This window comes from Callithrix jacchus, chromosome 14 (genome assembly GCF_049354715.1).
Source record: "Callithrix jacchus isolate 240 chromosome 14, calJac240_pri, whole genome shotgun sequence".
Lineage (NCBI taxonomy): Eukaryota > Metazoa > Chordata > Mammalia > Primates > Cebidae > Callithrix > Callithrix jacchus.
In genome coordinates, this window is record NC_133515.1 from 36,377,735 (window position 1) to 36,399,314 (window position 21,580).

General features: G+C 35.9%; 1 protein-coding gene across 2 annotated transcripts in view; it reads left to right on the forward strand.

Annotated features, from left to right (window-relative positions):
• LRRTM4 (leucine rich repeat transmembrane neuronal 4) overlaps window positions 1–21,580 on the forward strand; it is a 779,107-nt gene that overhangs the window by 659,384 nt on the left and 98,143 nt on the right. The gene's annotated exons all lie outside the window — the stretch shown is intronic.

Sequence of the window (21,580 nt, forward strand, 5' to 3'; positions counted from 1 at the left end):
ATCTGACTGTGAAAGAATCCTGTTTCAAACTCATTTAAGGAGTTCTTGAAAGGATTTACTTCCTTGCAGGCCATGTGACTTGGGGGCTGAATTTTTTGCTAGCTGTCAGAGGTTTTCTTCAGTTTCTTGGCATGTGGGCTCTTCCATAGGACAGTTGGTTTCATAAAGCCAGTAAAGGAGATCATCTACCAGAAAAGCAAAAGTCACAGTTGTATGGAATACACAATTGTATGTAATATAGCAACATAGAAGGGAAAGGGACAGTCCATCATTCTGTATTCTATTAGAGACAAATAGTTCCTGCCCATTCATGGGGAAAGAGTTACACAGAAGTCTGAATACCAAGAAAGAGATCATAGAATATCATTTCAGAGGCTGTATGTCACACAAATTTACAGGTTTTATATGCTTGGGATGCATAGATTATGGCAGAAAAACAAGACTTTCAATTCAATGCAGGTGATATCCAATGATAGTCTTACTAGAAAGTGTGGTAAGGGTATTTAGATTTCTAGATTACTTACTACTTGAATGTAGGCTGTAATCTATACTTTAGATTCTTTGCTAACTACTAGGCAATAAGGATCAAATCCTCAACCCCATTTATGCTCATTTTTATTATCTGTAATATCAGAAGGTTGGGCTAGAAATCTTTTAATCCTAATATTTTATTAATATACATCAGATACAGTAGTTTGAAGCTTTAAGTTTGGTAAAAGGCTTTTATATTTCTTTTAAATAGAAGTTCTTTTTCCTACTTTAGCATCTCTATATGTATGGAAATTGGGACAATGTTTGTTCTCTACAGTAAAGAATATGCCATTTTAAAATATGAGGGACCATACTGATGCTGCATTGATATTGATTTTTTCCAAAGATTTTATAATAGACATCATACTGTTTTGCAACCTAATTGTGTCGTCTATAAGATGTAGAACTCTGTAAGCATAGTCAGGGGTGGTGGACTTATTCTGGATTCCTTCAGAGATCAAAGCTTAGTACAAAGATAGGGTGATTAAAGTGTGGATTATTGGGGATTGGCTGAGTTGAAGAATTTCTATGTGTGTTTTCCTAACATCTCACTGTGTAACTGTTTCTGTTCATCTGAGCTCTGTGTATAGTGATTGCATATATATGATATATATAGTGTTGTACCACAGTATCCACTTTCTATGGCATTGCAAATAATATTGACCCACCCTTCCCCCAGTGAGTTTTTGTGACTTTTCCTACCGAAGAAAATCACCTGAGAAGGAGAAATATTTAACTTTTCATGAACTTGACATATGCAGGTGAAGAGAAAAACGAAAGCTCTACCAAAATTAGGAAATGTGTAGGCCTGCTGTTCTGTGTAGCCGTAGAATCAAACACTATACAGAGTTGGCTGGGAAAAAGTTTATTGGCATGCTGTATACCTAAGCTCACCATATTGCTTCGTTTCTCAACAATTTCCTTTAAAAAAAAGTTTTCCCTCTCCCAAATATTTCAGCTCATTCTTTTGGAAAATCCTCAAGGTGGAGTTGGTATTTGGGGTGTTACGACTATGCCCATGTAATTGTTATTCAACCATACAAGATTTGGTGAGAGATGCTAAGCAGAGTTGTAGTATTTATTATTTACAGCACACAACCCTTTACAAAAGGACCTTGTCAGACTACTCAGCAACTTCACAGATCCAAATGCAAACCATATATTCTTCCAGGAGAAGGCAGTAAAAGGCACTGGTATGCAAAACTGCTGAAGAAGCAGGAAACAGTGGAGGACTCTAGTAAGATAAAAGATCATCTGTCTTTCTGGTGAGAAATAAAAGAAGAATCCGGGCTCCTGGTAAGCATTAAAGATCCCAAGATACCCCTCAAAGGACAAGACTGTTAATCTATAAGTTTTGGCAATATTCCAATTTGGGTAATTATTTTGTGCCTTCCTAAATCTCTCTTTCCTTTTTATTTATGTTGTAGTGTCTTACTTTCTGTCCTAAATGACTTACACTATCGTTCACATAGAAGGCATATTTCAAGAAAGCCAGTGCATTTTATTGTTAAAATTAAAAATAATATTCAAGTTTATAATACTATTATTGTCACTACTATTTTAAATTTATATGTAGTTATCACATGCAATATTTTCTTGTCATTGGGTTTTATTTTCTTTTGTGGCTTTCTTTAAACTTCTCTTAAAATCTTATAATACAAACTCTGAATCCTATTTTCGAAGTTAAGTAAATGTATTTTGCCTCCGGTTATATTGTATTTAGATTTTAATAGCATAAGTTAACTTACATCACACATAATAACAGCCATGTTTTTAGGTATATATCTGGAGTTGGCAGACGTTTTTTAAAGTTCCGCCTAAAGGTTTGACCTTTATAAAAAAATCAATCATCTACCCTTTCCCATCTCCCATTCATTTTTCAAATCAGCCTCAGAAAAAGCCAAACAGTATCCCATAAGACTTCTTAGCTTTGCCAGTCTGCATTTATAAGTTTAAGACAAGCCTAATGGAAGAAATATACCAAACTGGTGACTATTCCCGTTGTACAATCTGAAAGGCAGAGAAAAGGCTCAGTCTCTTCAACCTGCCACAGGAAATTGTCTGCCTTACCTTACATTTTTATTAGCTTTTGAAACATAAGACCCCAGAGAAGTAAAATAAAGCTGTTAACAATTGGACATCCTATCACGTTAAGTAAATTCCCTGTCTTTCCACAAAGCAATTTTAATAGGGTGGCCAGGAAGGGTATAATAATATAGATACTTGAGAAGAGGGAGGGACAAAGGGTGATTTTATGGGGGGTAAAGAAAGACTGCCCAGAAAAGTTCTCAGAATGATCAGAGACTTACTTCGTGCTCTTTCATCTGGGTCTGACTCAGGTTAAGTTTTTTATAATGCTTCTCTTTATTTAAGTCACCAGGCTCCCTCCTACATGTCACCTATTGAAATCCACTGAATATTTTTATTACATTCTTTGCAATATTTTCACATAGAACTAGACAATATAAAAATAGCCTGAACTTCCTTAAGTTGAGGGAAAGCTACACAGCCTTTTTTATTCTGCTAAATCCTTTTTCTAATATAGTCCTAAAATAGCCCCATTAAATTGCTGATATATCCGTGGGAGTTTAACATGTGTATTCAAGGGGAAAAATTAACCATGAACAGTGTACAAAGAACATTCTGATTGAAAGGTGCTGTATAAATGAGAGATATTTTTTTCTATTTTGTTCACACTAAAAGAAAATTTGTTGAAAACTCACCATAACATATGTCTGTAGATAGACATTATTAAAATTTTCATAAATGTGATTCAGACTCTCTAGGAGTACATACTGGGTCCTATATGACACTTTCAAAAACTACTAATTTTATAAACAAGAAAAATTCATATTTAAAAAATCTAGCTTTGTTTTGAGATTTTGGGATGAAAATCCTCTTCTAAAATCTTACTATGGTCTGACAGAGTTAAGTTGAAAGAAAATATTCTTAATGCTGTCAGATTACTTTACATTCTTTTCCTGACTCAGTTTATGATACTCACATTAGCCAGGCTCCTAATATCCTGTGTAGGATGGAACTCTGAGTCAGCAGGAAATGTCTCTGCAGTTGACTTGATTCAGTAGGGCTTTCTGGGTTAACTTGGCAGGAAGAACCAGTAAGAAGTTCTCATAGAGTTGAGCTCTCTTGAACATTCCAAAGGCTATTTAAACCAGCAAAACCTCAGTACTATGTTTCCTGGGACTTAGGTGGACTTTCTTTTCCTAATTAAAATGAGAAGAAATGTAAATACATATGTATACATGAGTGTATGATAGGGAAATGGTGTATCTGATAGAAAATATATTCTATCCCAGACAACTCGTAACTCAGTGAGCTAAACAACATAAATAAACAATAAAAAACCCTATTTTACCAGGTTAAGTTAGTGATTATATATTAAGATGGCCTCATCAAATAAAGGAAATGTATTCACTGTGACAGAGTATATTGCTTTTGGATTTAGGAACACTGTAGCATTAGTTTCACATTAAGCTAATGGAAAATATCTCTTCAACTGAAAAGTCCCTGAAAGATTTATTATAGCAGTTAACTTCTAACATTCATAAAAAGAAACTAACAAAAAATTAAAATATACACAATTAGCATCCACACTAAATATGCCCAGAGGAAACAAACAGCAAAGATATTTTCATGGTTTTGGCCACAACCCAGGTATTTTATCTTTAAATCTTTTATAACTTGACTCATTTGTGTCCAATTTGGTTTACAAGTATGATCTAGAAGCTTTATAGTTGTATTTGTGGCAGAGTTTGTTGTAAAGCTTCAAAGATACCTGTCCAACAAGCACCACACCACATCCAAATGCTTCTTTTTTTATTTTAAGTTCTGAGATACATGTGCTAGACTTACAGGTTTGTTACATAGGTATGCATATGCCATGGTGGTTTACTGTACCCATCAACCCATCATCTAGGTTTTAAGCCCTGCATACATTAGGTATTCGTCCTAATGTTCTCCATCCCCTTGCCCAATCATCCCCCAACAGGCCCTAGTGTATGATATTTTCCTCCCTGTGTTCATGTGTTCTCCTTGTTCAACTCCCACTTAACAAGTGAGAACATGTGATGTTTGGTTTTCTGTTCCTGTGTTAGTTTGCTGAGGATGATGGTTTCCAGCTTCATCCATGCCCAGGCAAAGGACATGAATTCATTCCTTTTTATGGCTGCTTGACCCAGCAATTCCATTACTGGCTATATACCCAAAGGATTATAAATCATTCTACTATAAAGATACATGCACATGTATGTTTATTGCCGCACTGGTTACAATGGCAAAGACTTGGAATCAACCCAAATGCCCATTGATGATAGACTGGGTGAATAAAATGTGGAACATATACACCACGGAACCCTAATGCTTCTTCTTCAGTTCAGTCCATCATTCTCACTTGTTTGTTGATTGGTACAATGCAAAGAGACAGAGTTACCTAAAGTGATGTGACACGGCATGACACATCAATCAAGGATTGTTTGTAAAAGGATACAGCTCAGAGTTTAAAAAGTTTTACCTTTTGTAAGGAAAAGGTTTTAAATTAGTATTAGGAAATTGAAGAGCCAATCCAAACCTGAAAGAAGAAAAAAAATACAATATTGATCCAAATGCTCCTTGCTGAGTCATAAGGAAATTGAAATTGCTCTAAGGAAAGAAAGGTAACCAGCAGAGCTGATGAAAACCCTGAGGAAAATATTCAAAATGAGATTACTGCATCATAATTGTTTCATGTTGGCGAGCTCTTCAAGGCTTCAAAGAGAAGGATGGTGGAAACTGAGATTGTTCCCCAGTGAAAGTGTATATAGATAGGTTTAAATTTACTTCTGAAATGTTTCATAACTCTCAAAGGGATTCAGTTATTTAACTTAGGATGGATCTGGCAGGACAGTAGATAATTGGCATTTTTCTGTGAGAAGAGAATCATCCTTCTCTGGAAGGAATAGTACCAAGTTACTCTATTTTGTTTACATTTAGATATGAGGAAAGGCCCATTCCCACCTTCTCCTTTTGCCCTGGCTACGGAGTAAATCTTACATGGGGTTTTGACTAATCACCCTGATAGTAACATGTGTTTTCTTAAAAATAATTTAGATTATTTCAACAAAATAATTTTGATATTCAAAACATTTTTCATAATGTAAAGTGATCTTCAGAGGTCTACAGATAAGTGTGCTTTAGTTTTTTACTTGAAACATATAAAGTGCCAGTCCTAATACACCTTTCATTTCTATATTAAATAGGGCCATTTGATAACAATCCTCTCTTATTTAAATGTGTAGTCTTTACCTTTTAGTCAATATCTATAATTAAGTATAATGCTCTCTTATTTATTCCTTTGAAGTAGGCAAGAATCTTAGAGATTCTTTTGATCCTAAATATCATTTATATCTTAGGAATTATAGGAAGGAGCTCAAAATAATTATGAGTTCAGATGTTCAATGAGAAATTATGTGAACATCTAGGAAATGTCTCCAAATTAAGAATCAACATTTGATAAAAGTCTAATATTTTCTCTGATAAAATGTTGACAATAGACAAAACCTGGATAAGAAATTGTTTCTTTCGATAAGACTTTTCTAATTTTATAAACCTTATTCAAAATAACCATGGAGCGAGGTAGGCCATGTAAATCCAATGGTGTTGTCGGTATCAATTCTATGTTGACTCTTTTTCACTACCCGAGATCATCCAAACATGACTTCTGAAAAGGTAATCCTAATATGTCATTAGTCATCAATACATATTTTTTGACTAAATAAATCATATCATATGTGAAGTGAATATCAGGAGGGACATGATCTCTGCCTATGGAGCCCACAGGGAGCAAAAAGAAAGAAAAGCAAACACACAATGATAAATTACTTCTTTTTTTTTTTTTTTTTTTTGAGGCGGAGTTTTGCTCTTGTTACCCAGGCTGGAGTGCAATGGTGCGATCTCAGCTCACCGCAACCTCCACCTCCTGGGTTCAGGCAATTCTCCTGCCTCAGCCTCCTGAGTAGCTGGGATTACAGGCACGCACCACCATGCCCAGCTAATTTTTTGTATCTTTAGTAGAGACGGGGTTTCATCACGTTGACCAGGATGGTCTCGATCTCTTGACCTCGTGATCCACCCGCCTCGGCCTCCCAAAGTGCTGGGATTACAGGGGTGAGCCACCGCGCCCGGCAATAAATTACTTCTTAAAACAATGTGTATGCAAAGTGCTACATAAGTGTTTATTGTGCTATGGGACAATCTAACCTAGACAGAAATGAAGGTGGGGAATGTTTTCAGGAAAATAGTTATAATTTTCTCCCTCGATAATGGGAAGAAGATAATTAAGAATTAAGATTTTGGAGGCTGAGGTGGCAGGATAGCTTGAGCCTGAGACCTGGGCAACATAGAAGTATGCTGTCTCTACAAAAATAAAATAAAATAAAATTAGCTGAAGTGGTAGCATTCACCTGCAGTGAGCCTTGGTCACCCCAAGATTTGAATGGGATTCTAAACCAACTGATGCTAAAATCACTTCAATTCTTTAAAATCCCCAACAAATGGTTTTTAAACCTTTTCATAATCAATCTCAGAGGTGTGGAAATGTCTAATCTACCTCCTGGGTATTTCATTCCATCTTTGGATAGCTTTGGTTTCACATCGGGAGGAAATTGCTCTATTCCATGTTCTACTTTTTGATCTGAATCCCGCCACTTTAAAAAAATTGAGTTAGCTTAATTCTTGTTCCATATGGTCATATTAAAATACTTTTCTTCTCTTAGCAAATGTCTCTAGTTCCTTTGATGGAATATTCCCAATTTATTTAGTAACCCTGATCATTATCCTCCAAGTAGGATATATTTTGTTTGATTTTCCCATGTTAAAATATGATGAAGTACTTAAGAGTCTGAATCTTTTTAGGTCTTGTAGATTTTTTTAAAACAGTGTGTAAGATTAACATTTATTCTTATTAAATGAGATAAAAGCTTTTTGAATCTCATGAAGCCACCACTATATTTCAGGTCCCTGGGTATTAATGATATGAGATAATATGATTACTTTGCCTTCTGTGTCATGAGAAGAATTGTTAAAAATCAAACATAATAAATATGTAAAAAACATTTAATTTTCCTTCCTATTTTCTATTACTAAGGAGGTATGTGTTTTTGTGTGTGTGTGTGTATGAGAAGCCTGTATTGAATAGTATTATTTGAAAAACTCTGCAGTTAGATTCAGACAAGGAAAGGGGAGAATAAAAGATAAATAAATTGAAACTCTTCCACCTGCAAAGTATAGTGAAAATCATGTCAAATTTAGAGTCAGAGAGTTCAGGATTTGTATGTTGTACTTACCGCACTAGCTGTTTGACCTTGAGGACATTACTGACCTCTGAATCCAGATTTTCTGATGTGGAAGCACATATACCCCAGCCTAGGTTTTTTTACTCAAATCCTCCTCCTATGCTCCAGTTTGGAATTATAAGCACTGAAAGGCTGTATTACTATTGCTGGGTCTGGGTCATTCTCCTATATTAAGAATCCTAAAAAAAAAAAAAAGTGAGGAAATACTTTTCTCAAGTAAGCAAGTGAGTATTCTGTCAGCCTGGTGAATTTCAAGACAGTTATACGAAAATTACTCAGACATCCACATGAGAACTGAATTATTATATGCATGTACCTGGCCCTTAGTAGCTATATTTTCTCTCCTCCTAAAATTTTACAATAGCCTGGGGGAAGTGGACAAGTCCACAAAGAGTTTAAAAGAAAGCGGTGGGTAGCTGGGAGGAAAAAGTGTTCAGTGTCAGGTGTGTTTAAGTTATCAGCTAAATGCTTCCAATTTTGAATTCTGGTGTGGTGACATATGCTTTTAAATTCCATCCTGGCAAAAGTAGATAATTGGAGGGTAGAAAAATAAGATCTGCTTTGGGATACAAGACAATATACAGATGATGCTACCCTTAACAAAGAGATTTTTTTATTGTACTTTAGGTTTTTGGGGTACATGTGCAGATCATGCAGGATTGTTGCGTAGGTACACACATGGTAATGTGGTTTGCTGCCTCCATCCCCGTCACCTACATTTGGCATTTCTCCCCATGTAATCCCTCCCTGACCTCCCCACCCTCCTGATGTCCCTCTCTTCCCCCCTCAAACAGACCCCAATGTGTGATGCTCCCCTCCCTGTGTCCATGTGTTATTGTTCAACACTGGCCTATGAGTGAGAACAAGCAGTGTTTGATTTTCTGTTCTTGTGTCAATTTGCTGAGAATGATAGTTTCCAGATTCATCCATGTCCCTACAAAGGACACAAACTCATCGCTTTTTATGGCTGCATAGTATTCCATGGTGTATATGTGCCACATTTTCCTTGTCCAGTCTATCGTTGGTGGGCATTTGGGTTGGTTCCAGGTCTTTGCTATTGTAAACAGTGCCACTATAAACATACCAGTGCATGTGTCTTTATAATGGAATGATTTATAATCCTTTGGGTATATACTCAGTAATGGGATGGCTGGGTCAAATGGAATTTCTATTTTTAGGTCCTTGAGGAAGTGTCACACTGTCTTCCACAATGACTGAACTAGTTCACATTCCCAGCAACAGTGTAAAAGTGTTCCTATTTCTCCACATTCTCTCCAGCATCTATTGTCTCCTGATTTTTTAATGATCACTATTCTAACTGGTGTGAGGTGGTATCTCAATGTGGTTTTGATTTGCATTTCTCTAAAAATCAGTGATGATGAACATTTTTTCATATGTTTTTTGGCCTCATATATGTCTTCTTTTGAAAAGTGTCTGTTCATACCCTCCCACTTTTGGATGGGTTTGTTTGTTTTTTTTAATAGTAAATCTGTTTTAGTTCTTTGTAGATTCTGGATATTAGCCCTTTGTCAGATGGGTAGATGGCAAAATTTTTTTCCCATTCTGTTGATTACTGGTTCATTCTAATTATTGTTTCTTTTGCTGTACAGAAGCAGAAGCTCTGCAGTTTAATTAGGTCCCATTGTCTATTTTGGCTTTTGTCGCCAATGCGTTTGGTGATTTAGTCATGAAGTCCTTGCCTATGCCTATGTTCTGAATGGTTTTGCCTAGGTTTTCTTCTAGGGTTTTTATGCTGTTAGGCCTTATGTTTAAGTCTTTAATCCATCTGGAGTTAATTTTATTTTAAATTGTCAGGAAAGGGTCCAGTTTCTGCTTTCTGCATACTGCTAGCCAGTTTTCCCAACATCATTTATTAAACAGGGAATCCTTTCCGCATTGCTTGTTTTCATCAGGTTTGTCAAAGAGCGGATGGTTGTAGATGTTTGGCATTGTCTCCAAGGCCTCTGTTCTGTTCCATTGGTCTATATCTCTGTTTTGGTACCAGTACCTTGCTGTTTTGATTACTGTAGCTCTGTAATATAGTTTGAAATCAGGTAGCATTACGCCTCTGGCTTTGTTCTTTTTGCTTAGGATTCTCTTGCCTATATGGGCTCTCTTTTGGTTCCATATGAAGTTTAAGGTGGATTTTTCTAGCTGTGTGTAGAAAGTTATTGGTAGTTTGATGGGGAAAGCATTGAATCTATAAATTACTTTGGGCAGTATGGCCATTTTCATGATATTCATTCTTCCTAACCGTGAGCATGTAATGTTTCTCCAGTTGTTTGTGTCCGCTCTTATTTCTTTGAGCAGTGGTTTGTAGTTCTCCTTGAAGAGGTCCTTTATATCCTTTGTTAGTTGTATTCCTAGGTATTTTATTCTCTTTGTAGCAACTGTGAATGGGAGTTTGCTCATGATTTGGCTCTCTGTTAGCCTGTTATTGGTGTATAAAAATGCTTGTGATTTCTGCACATTGATTTTGTATCCCGAGCCTTTGCTGAAAATGCTTATCAGTTTCAAAAGATTTTGGGCTGAGATGATAGGGTCTTCTAAATATACAATCATGACATCTGCAAATAGATGCAATTTGACTTCCTTTTTCCCTAATTGAATACCCTTTATTTATTTTCTTCTTGCCTAACTGCTCTGGCTAGAACATCCAATACTATTTTGAATAGGAGTGGTGACAGAGGGCATCCTTGTCTACTGCCAGATTTCAAAGGGATTGCTTCCAGTTATTGCCCATTCAGTATGATATTGGCTGTAGGTTTGTCATAAATAGCTTTTATTTTTTTAAATATGTTTCTTCGATACCTAGTTTATTGAGAGTTTTTAGCATAAAGTCTGTGGAATTTTGTTGAAGGCCTTCTCTGCATCTACTGAGATAATCATGTGGGTTTTTGTTTCGTTCTGTTTATTTGGTGGATCACATTTATAGACTTGTGTATGTTGAACCTGCCTTGCAACCCTAAGATGAAACCTACTTCATCCTTGATTGTGATGGATACACTTTTTTTTAAATTGCATTTTAGGTTTGGGGGTTTATGTGAAGAACATGCAAGATAGTTGCATAGGTACACATGAGGCAGTGTGATTTCCTGCCTTCCTCCCCTTCACCTATATCTTGCAATTCTCCCCCTGCTATCTCTCCCCAACTCCCCATCCCCCACTGTCCCTCCCCTATTCCCCCCAACAGACCCCAGTGTGTAATGCTCCCCTCCCTGTGTCCATGTGTTCTCATTGTTCAAAACCCGCTGTTGTATTCTGTTTGCCAGTATTTTATTGAAGATTTTTGCATCTGTGTTCATCATGGATATTGGCCTGAAGTTTTCTTTTCTTGTTGAGTCTCCGCCAGGTTTTGGTATCAGGATGATGTTGGTCTCATAAAATGATTTGGGAAGGATTCCCTCTTTTTGAATTGTTAGGAATAGTTTCAGGAGGATTGGTACTAGCTCCCCTTTGTACATCTGGTAGAATTTGGCTGTGAACCCATCTGGACCTGGACGTTTTTTGATTGGTAGGCTATTTATTGCTGCCTCAACTTCAGACCTTGTTATTGATCTGTTCAGGGTTTCAACTTCTTCCTGGTTTAGGCTTGGGAGGATGCAATTGTCCAGTAATTTATCCATTTCTTCCAGGTTTACTGGTTTATGTGCAAAGAGTTGTTTGTAGTAATCTCTGATTGTAGATTGTATTTCTGTGGAATCAGTGGTGATATCCCCTTTATGTTTTTTTATTGTATCTATTTGATTCTTATCCCTTTTCTTTTTTATTAATCGGGATAGCAGTCTATTTTATTGATCTTTTCAGAAAACCAGCTCCTGGATTTATTGATTTTTGAAGGATTTTTCGTGTCTCTATCTCCTTTGGTTCTGCTCTGATCTTAGTTATTTCTTGTCTTCTGCTAGCTTTTGAGTTTTTTTCTCTTGCTCCTCTAACTCTTTCAATTTTGATGTTAGGGTGTCCATTTTAGACCTTTCCTTGCTCCTCATGTGGGTATTTATTGCTATGAATTTCCCTCAAGACACTGCTTTAAATATGTGCCAGAGATTCTGGTGCATTGTGTCTTCATTCTCATTGGTTTCAAAGAACGTCTTTATTTCTGCCTTCATTTCATTGTTAATCCAGTTGACATTCAGGAGCCAGTTGTTCAATTTCCATGAAGTTGTGTGGTTTTGAGTTAGTTTCTTGATCCTGAGTTCTAATTTGATTGCCCTGTGGTCTGAGAAACTGTTTGTTATGATTTCTGTTCGTTTGCATTTGTGAAGGAGTGATTTACTTCCAATTATGCAGTCAATTTTTGAGTAGGTGCAATGTGGTGCTGAGAAGAATGTATATTCTGTGGATTTTGGGTAGAGATTTCTGTAGATGTTTATTAGGTCCACTTGGTCCAGATCTGAGTTTAAGTCCTGGATATCCTTGTTAATTTCCTGTCTCATTGATCTGTCTAATATTGACAGTGGAGTGTTAAAGTCTCCCACTATTATTGTGTGGGAGTCTAAGTCTTTTTGTAGGTCATTAAGAACTTGCTTTATGTACCTAGGTATTCCTATATTGGTGCATATATATTTAGGATTGTTAGTTCTTGATGCATTGATCCTTTTACCATTATGTAATGCCCTTCTTTGTCTCTTTTGATTTTTGTTGGTTTTTAAGTCCATTTTAACATAGACTAGGATTGTAACTCCTGCTTTTTCTTTTTTGCTCTCCATTTGCTTGATTAATCTTCCTCCATCCCTTTATTTTTATTCTATGTGTGTCCTTGCATGTGAGATGGGTTTCCTGAATACAGTACACTCATGTATTTTGACTTTTTATCCAATTTTCCAGTCCACGTCATTTGATAGGGGCATTTAGTCCATTTACATTTAAGGTTAATATTGTTGTGTGTGAATTTGATTCTGCCATTTTGATACTAGATGGTTGTTTTGCCCGTTAGTTGACACATTTTCTTCATTGTGTCAATGATCTTTATCATTTGGTGCCTTTTTGGATTGGCTGATACTAGTTGTTTCTTTCCTTGTTTAGTGTTCCTTTCAAGCATTCTTCTAAGGTAAGCCTGGTGGTGATGAAATCTCTCAGCAATTGCTTGTCCATAAAGGATTTTCTTTCTCCTTCATTTATGAAGCTTAGTTTGGCTAGATATGACATTCTATGTTGAAAATACTTTTCTTTAAGGATGTTAAATATTGGCCCCCACTGTCTTCTGGCTTGTAGGGTTTCTGCTGAGAGATCCACTGAGTCTGATGGGCTTCCTTTTGTGGGTAACCTGACCTTTCTCTCTTCCTGCCCTTAGCATTTTTTCCTTCATTTCAACTCTGGTGAATCTGATGATTATGTTTCTTGGGGTTGCTCTTCTTAAGGAATATTTTTGTATTATTATTCGTATTTCCTGAACTTGAATGTTGGCCTGCCTTACTAGGTTGGGGTAGTTCTCCTGGATAATATCCTGAAGATTGTTTTCCAGCTTGAATTCATTCTCTCCATCACATTCAGGTACACCTATCAAATGTAGATTAGGTCTTTTCACATAATCCCATATTTCTTGGAGTCTTTATTCATTTCTTTTTACTCTTTTCTCACTAGTCTTGCCTTCTCATTTTATTTCATTGAGCTGATCTTCAATCTCTGATATCCTTTATTCTAGTTGGTCGATTCAGCTATTGAAACTTGTATATGCTTAGCGAAGTTCTCGTGCTGTGTTTTCCAGCTCCCTCAAACCATTTATATTCTTCTCTAAGCTGTTTATTCTAGTTAGTATCTCCTCTAATGTTTTTTCTAGGTTCTTAGTTTCTTTGCCTTGGGTTAGCACATGTTCTTTTAGCTCTGAGAAGTTTGTTATTACCCACCTTCTGAAGCCTGCTTCTGTCAATTCATCAGATTCATTCTCCATTCATCTTTGATCCCTAGATGGTGAGAAGTTTTGATCCCTTGGAGGTGGAGAGGTATTCAGGTTTTTGGTGTTTTACCCTTTGTGTGCTGGTTTCTTCCCATCTTAGTGGGTTTATCTACCTGTGGTCTTTGTAGTTAGTGACTTTTGGATTGGGTCTCTGAGTGGATATCCTTTTGGTTGACATCGAAGCTATTTCTGCTTCTTAGTTTTCCTTCTAACAGTCAGGCCCCCCTGATGCAGGACCACTGGATGTCCACTCCAGCCCCCACTCACCTGGGGATCACCCATGGGCTCTGCAGAACAGCAAGGGCTGCCACCAGTTTCTTCCTCTGCTATCCTGATCCCAGAAGGGTATCTGCCAGATGTCAATCTGAGCTCTCCTTTATCAGGTGTCTCTTTGGGTATACGGGGATTGGGGAACTGCTTGAGGAGACAGTCTGTCCCTTATAGGAGCTCATGTGCTATGCTTGGAGCTCTATTGTTCCTTGCAGAGCTGCTGGGCAGGTATCTTTAAGTCAACCGCAGCTGAACTCATAATCACCTCTTTTCCCAGGTGCTCTGACCTAGGAAACTCAGCTTGGTTTATAAGTTCTTGTTGTGCTGCTGATTTTTTTCATAGATTTCCTGCCTTGCATGGAGTAGTCTAGTCACAGTCTGCAAGCAGAGGCATTGCTGAGCTGCCCTCTGCCCAGCTGCTTGTGAAATGCTTCAGTAATGGCGGACTGCCTCCATAGTGGGGGACATCCTTCTCCAAAATGATCTGGGCCATCCTGGGTTCAGCTGCTTTTGCTGTGAAACTCTCAATCCAGACTGTTTCAGATTGCTTGTTTAGTGGGGGTGGTACCCTCCGAGTCAGGTCACCTGGCTCCCTGTCTCAGCTCCCGCCCTTTCAGTTGAATGGACGTCTCTGTCTCCCAGGCCTTCCAGGCACTGCCCAGACTTGTGTGAGTTTCTGTGTGCTGACCAGGGCACCGGCTGAAACTGCCGTGCTGAAAACTTGTGGCACTTTTTGGCCTGGGAATCTCCTGGTCTGTGGGCAGTGAAAACTTGTTTGGAAATGCTATGAGCACTCACCCTCTGCACTGTTCTTGCTGGGAACTGCACTCTACAGCTGTTCCTATTTGGCCATCTTGGATCTTCCCCCCAACAAAGAGACTTTTTGCAGACATAAGAATACATGTTGTCAGTGAGGTGTTTTCATTTGTTAAAGTTGCAGTTCTGTCTCTTTAGCTCGAATTCTTCTTTAAAATCAACAAATATGTGTGAATAAGATACTCATCTTCAGTTCTTAGATGGTTCGAACTTTATTCAACAAAATTCAGTTTAACAGAGAAATTGCATTTACAGAGCATCCTTTGCTATTCTCATTGCCTTATTTTATGCATATCACTCTGTGTGTGTTTCTGTGTGCACGCGTGCACACGTGTGATAATTTCCCTTCCTCTCCTCAAAATGCAACCTTCTTTTTCTTTCAGTCAGAAAGGTCTTGCTGCTACTATCTATTTCTATTGTGTCTAGTCCAGAGCAATGACCTTCAGGGTGATATTTTCAAGACAATGGCATTTCTCAACATTTGATTCTCACCTCAGGAGTGACAGCTGGCTTTAGCACTGTTTTCATTCACCTTTCTGAAAAAACAACAAAGTTCACAGCAATTGTAGGTAAAAATAGCAAATAAAAAGTGATTGCTGGGTCTTGAATATAGCATTTTCTGACTGATGCTGTGAATTGTCATTTAATTCAAGCCTTCCTCACCTTAGAACAGGCTCTCACCTGAGAGGAACTATGCACCAGGAGTACCAACAGCCACTACCACCAGAACATTAAAGCACAGGAATCAAAAGCAAATGGTATCAAACATTGTGGAAATTAGAGGGGATAGTTCTGTTTTCCTTGATTTTAATGGAGTTGAAATAATGCAACAAACAGATGTTATAATTTATTGCAATGTAAAAATAAAACCCTTGCTTTATTTTGTAAAAAGAGCTTAAATTAGCCAGCACCTAAAATTGTGGCTCCATATAAATATACTTGTACTAAGCATACAAACCTGAGCATTCCCACTAAGAATAGTTAAGGCAACAAATCCCTTATTTGGTGCAATATTGATTTAGCTGCTTTGGGCCCCACAAAGACCACAAAACCACAGGGAGTGTTTATGTATTTTCTATTTCCATATATGTCTGTGTTACTTCAGATAAGTGTTATTATATGTTTAAAGATAAAGCAGACATTCCTTTATGTCACAGGAAATTCAATGCTTCTTTACTCAAAGCCTCATACCATACTCTAGTTTGAAGTTATAAGCACTAAAACACTTTCTTGCTACAGATGAATCTAGATCATTGCATTGTATTAAGATTCCTAAAAAGAAAAAGATGAGAAAGTACTTTTCTCAAATAAGCAAGTGAGTATTCTATCAGCTTGGCATATTTCAATGCCTACGTCAAGATTAAGGAGCAGTAAAGACCAAGGCAAATTTTTCAGGAAAGGACAGAGATTATGGCTATTGAAAAGACTGCATTGATACTTGAGCTCAGAAATCAAAGTACTACCCACAATAGGCCTCTGTAAGAAATCGAAACTGTGAATTAACCAGATGACTTTGTTGGAGACGTGGAACAATTCTGTGCCTCTTGGAGGTAGGTGATGTAGTTATATATGGGAAGAAAAAGCAAATTAATTGGTGATGTGCAGAATGATTCTGAATAACTCATTTAAAAAAAAAAAAAGAACTAAAAAGAATGCCATCTTTTAGCCTGATATGTCATGTACTTTGTAGTCTTCTGCATTCCTGGAATTTTAAGATACACACATGACTATAAAATAACATAAATTTGATCAAAACATTGGATTATTAAGATTTGTAGGGATGAAATAACTTTACTCCCTAAGTAATGGAACTTGTCTGAATTTAGACATAAGTAAATTGAAATCTAAAGAGGCAAAATGATTTATCAAAAAACACTTACCAGTAAATAGTAAGATCTTTCTATTTTGATTAAAAAGGAAAAAAAATCAGAAAAACTATTTCCTCTAGAAAAACTGGATTAACCACTGTCTTAGTCAACCACCTTGATTTTTCTTTTATATGTTCTTAGTATTTCCATACTATGATGTATTAACACCAGGCCTTTGCTTTTATACCATGCTTTCATTTTTAAATTTTACAATATATTTTACAAGTCTTTTACTCAATCTTGGTCCATAACAACTCAATATCTCTTTCCTTCTGTTCTCTAATTCTCTCTTTTTAATTACAGTATTCTAAATTTGGGGAATTGTAACTATATTTCTGGAGTTTGTAGAAAGATGTGCTGTATTTAAGTCACTGTTTTAATCTCCCTTTTATCAATTTACAGTCTTGTATCTCTTGCACAGAAATTGAGAAGTACAAACAGAACAGACTTAAAATCCGAAAACTAAGCTAACTTCTGTTTCTATAGGGGTCTGCTAATAGAGCCTATAGCAATACATACACACATACACACACACACACACACACACACGTATGCACACACACACATACACACACACCAAAATTCTTTAAGTAAAGGACAAACTTTCATCTAACCTACGGTACAAGGGGTGGGATATCATAGTATGCATAACTATAGCCAATAAGGGTATTTTCTAAAATAATCTGTACGAAGTTTAATAGTAATATCTTGTTTTTGTATTTAACTATGTAGATCTGCTCCACATATAAACATGCTAATTTGTCATCATTAATGACTCTTAGATATCGTCTAAAATCAAATTAATAATATAGAGTATCCTGACTTCTCTTCGTTGCCCAAATAAACTCTAAATCTCTTCCAAGAGCTAGCCAAAGTATCATGTCTTTGCAATCTTCTCCAAATCATGAGATCCATAGTAATGTAATAGTTTAGGCTGACTGAGAATCGTATACTTTTGTGATGTCGTTAGAATATATTGTATGTTTGGCAAACAATGTTCAAGTCTTGAAGACACTCCTGTTTTCTGTGTGTGTTTTCTTAAGGTGTTGTGTTAAAATTAATTCCCAGGCCTTTCTGTATTGAGTGGGAAAGACCCCCATGGACGATAAGTGATACCCCATAATGAAAAGAAATGGTACTTGATGCCACATATTTTGCATTCTAGGAGCTATAACTCTGTTACAGAGTTAGTTGAAACTCAACAACTTAGTCTGGTCAATTTACAAATAAGAAGCCATATATTAATTCATATTCAAAGATAAACTGTATACAAGACTGGAATATTTATGTCCACTAAGACCAAATAAGTCCAGGTCAAAACCAGGGTATACATTTTATATTGTCTGATTTTTCTGATAGATAACAAAATATTTCTATCTAGTGAACAGGTTTTAGAGCTAAGAAACTTCAAGTAAAATGTAGAATCATTGTTGGTTTTCCAAGGTAGAACACATGGAGTATATGATTCTCTATGCCATGCAAACTTTTACATAACTTTTTATTGTCTATATATTTTGCACTTAATCAAATACTGTTATAGGTTAGAGAAATATTATATGTTAGGTATACAGCAATTAAAACAGAGTGACTTCTAAATTTAAGTATGCTATTAACCAGCTGTTGGCTTTTTTCACATCAATTTAACTTCTCTGTGTATCACTTTTTCATTCAGAAGCAATACTATTAATAGAAATGACAATTTTCATTTGTTGAATATACAATACATCTGGGAATTATCCAATGTGCTTAACCGGTGTCATATATTGTATTTCTCAAAACAAACATGAGTAGGTGGTACCATTTTTTTCTATTTTATAAATAGAGAACTGGGGAAAAAGAGAATATATAACTTACAGGAAAAAAAAAATCAGTAAATGACAATGCTGGGATTCAGACTCGCTCTCTCCTACTCCAACACCCTTGTATTTAACCAATATCCTCCACCCACTCCTAAGTTAAAGGTGATACTTCTCGGTCCTTTCTGCTTTGTAGTATTTTTAGGAAGTAAAAATAAGACGATAATATGGAAAACTGATTTGGAAAATATTGCTATGTTTTAAATGTGAATTCAATCACAGTTACTCTTCTGTGTGTTGGGTTTGAAGGATCCCCTGAGAGGAGCTGCCGATGGCCCACTGCAGAAGAGATACAAATTGTCCACCCAGACACCTGGATGGAGATATTTTCTTGGTGAATGTACCAGAGTTTGAAGTTCCAGAGTTCTGAACTATTCAACATCCCATAATGATTTGGGGATATAAAATGTTGACTCATGTCAATTAAATGAGAAATTAACTAAGGTCAAAATAATACAATAAAGATTTATAAAATTGCAACAATAAAATATTTCAGGTACTAGAGATCCATATAATCTGGCTAGCACAATCTCCTTATGATTCAAAATTGTCAGAGAATACCAGTTTGCAATTACAGAGCAGTTGACAAAGTAAAATGTTGATGTATTATTTGGTACATCTATCATCACTAAAGGAATAATCCTCTACCATGAACAAACTGTGTTACCTATTGCAAAATAATACAGTACCCTACAAAATTGGATAGACGGTACATATTTCAGTTCCCCATAGAAACAAATCATACACACATATATACACACACACAAACTGACAAGTCCCAGGATCTTCAGGGTATACTGACAAACTGAGCACCTAGGAGAGCTGATGTTATAGTTCTAGTCTGAATCCTAAGGCCTGAGAAGGAAGCAGGAGAACCTGTGATATAGTTTCAACTTGAAGGCTGGCAGGCTGCAGCCAGAAGAGCTAATGTTTCCGTTTGACTTCAGGTGGGAAAAAGTCAATGTCTCAGTTTGAAAGCAGTCAGGTGGGAGGGGAGGGTCAGCCTTTTGGTTTTTCAGGCCACCACCTGGTTGGATGAGGCCTAGCTATCTTAGGCAGGGCAGCCTGCTTTACTCTGTTTACAGATTGAATTGTTATTCTAATTCAAAAACACCCTCATAGAAACACCCAGAATTATGTTTAAATATTTGGGCATCCTGTCACTCAGTCAAATTTAAGCATAAAATTAACCATTATCGGTATTGATTGCCCATTTTCTTTTCCTTGCAAATAAACCATTATGTATACTGTTTCAAGGGTCGTATAAAAATTGCACTTTGATAAAATCTTAGGATTGCTAATAGTGACAAGAGTCACCTAAGGCTGCACTTTAGTACCCTTGGAGGAAACTTCCTAGTTGCTCATTTAGACATTATCTTTTCTGTATTTTATACTTAAAAGTAAGTATTTTTTTAATGTTGGGACATTTTGCTAGTTTGCAATGCCTAAAGTAAATGCCTATTTACCTATTAGAAAAGATCAACATAATATTATGGAATTAAAAGGAATCAATTAAAACATGTTTACAAAAGCAGACTTTCATAAAAGCAAAAAAAACAGGCACAACTGCTGACAAAATTGTGTTGCCAAAACAGTAATAATCACCACTATCAATTTAAACAATTATGCAGTACATTTATTTTGTAACTGAAATACAAAACAAACTATAATGCTGTAGTATATTTTCAGTCTTAAAACCTAAATTTCCATTTATAACACTATTGACTCTTGAACAATGCAGGGGTTAGTGTTGCCAATTCCCTGCACAGTCAAAAATCCATATGTAACTTTTGACTCCTCAAAAACTTAACACTGTGATATGTCTTCAGTCTTAAAACCCACATTTCCATTTATAATACAGTTGACTCTTGAACAATGAAGTTAGTGTTGTCAATTCCCTGAACAGTCAAAAATCCATATAGAACTTTTGATTCCCCAAAAACTTAGCTACTAAAAGTATACTCTTGACTAAAGCCTTTCTGAATAACGTAATCAATCAAATAACACACATTTGAATCTTCTATGTAATATATACTGTGTATTTACAACAAAATAAGCTAAAGAAAAGGAAATGTTATTAAGAAAATCATAAGGAAGAGAATATATCTTTACTATACATTAACCGGAAGTACATCATCATAAAGGTCTTCATCCTCGTCATCTTCATGTTGAGTTGGTAATGCTGTCTCAAGGATGGCAGGCATGAAAGAAAATCGGTGTAGTTCAAAGTTATGTTGTTCAAAGGTCAACTGCATTTTTGACTGTGTTTCAAAAAATAATGAAAATATTTAAATACTAGAATATTAAGAAATTTATTTTGTTAAGAAGTGGATAAACCATTGCTGTAATTTTTCTTTTGTTTTAGTTTTTTTTTTCCAGCAGTAGAAATACATGTTTATTTTTGAAAACTTGGAGGAAAGAGAAAAGCAAGAAAACAAGTAAAAGTCACTCAAAATATTACCAATATTAAAAACCTTGTTGCATATCTTTTTTTAAGTAGGTTTTTGTTTTGTTTTGTTTTTAACAAAAACAATATACAGGTTCATAGCACATATTTAACTTAATGATATACAAGAGAAAGGAAATATTTTCAAGTTATTTAATATATGCTACTTTTAATGGGAATAAAATATTTTGTTCATAAGGAGTAATTTATTTTAAGCATTAACTTAAATGTCAGTTAAACGTTTAGATTGTTTTCTTCTTTTTCCAATTAAAGTGACCCTTATAGAGAAAAATTTAAACACAAAGCAGAATTAAATAATTTAATTGAGATTCCTAGAAATCAAATATCTGAGATTAAGGTCTATGTGTATTATTAATGTTTATACATGTAGGCTAATATTCCTTAGCAATACATGGACTGTTTTGGTGTTCATATTCACTTATATGAGAGATCTTCTTAACATGTACTTCAACCATATTGGATATTATATCCAACATACAATTAACTGAAACTATACAAACTGATAAAAATACCCTCGTCTTTTTTCA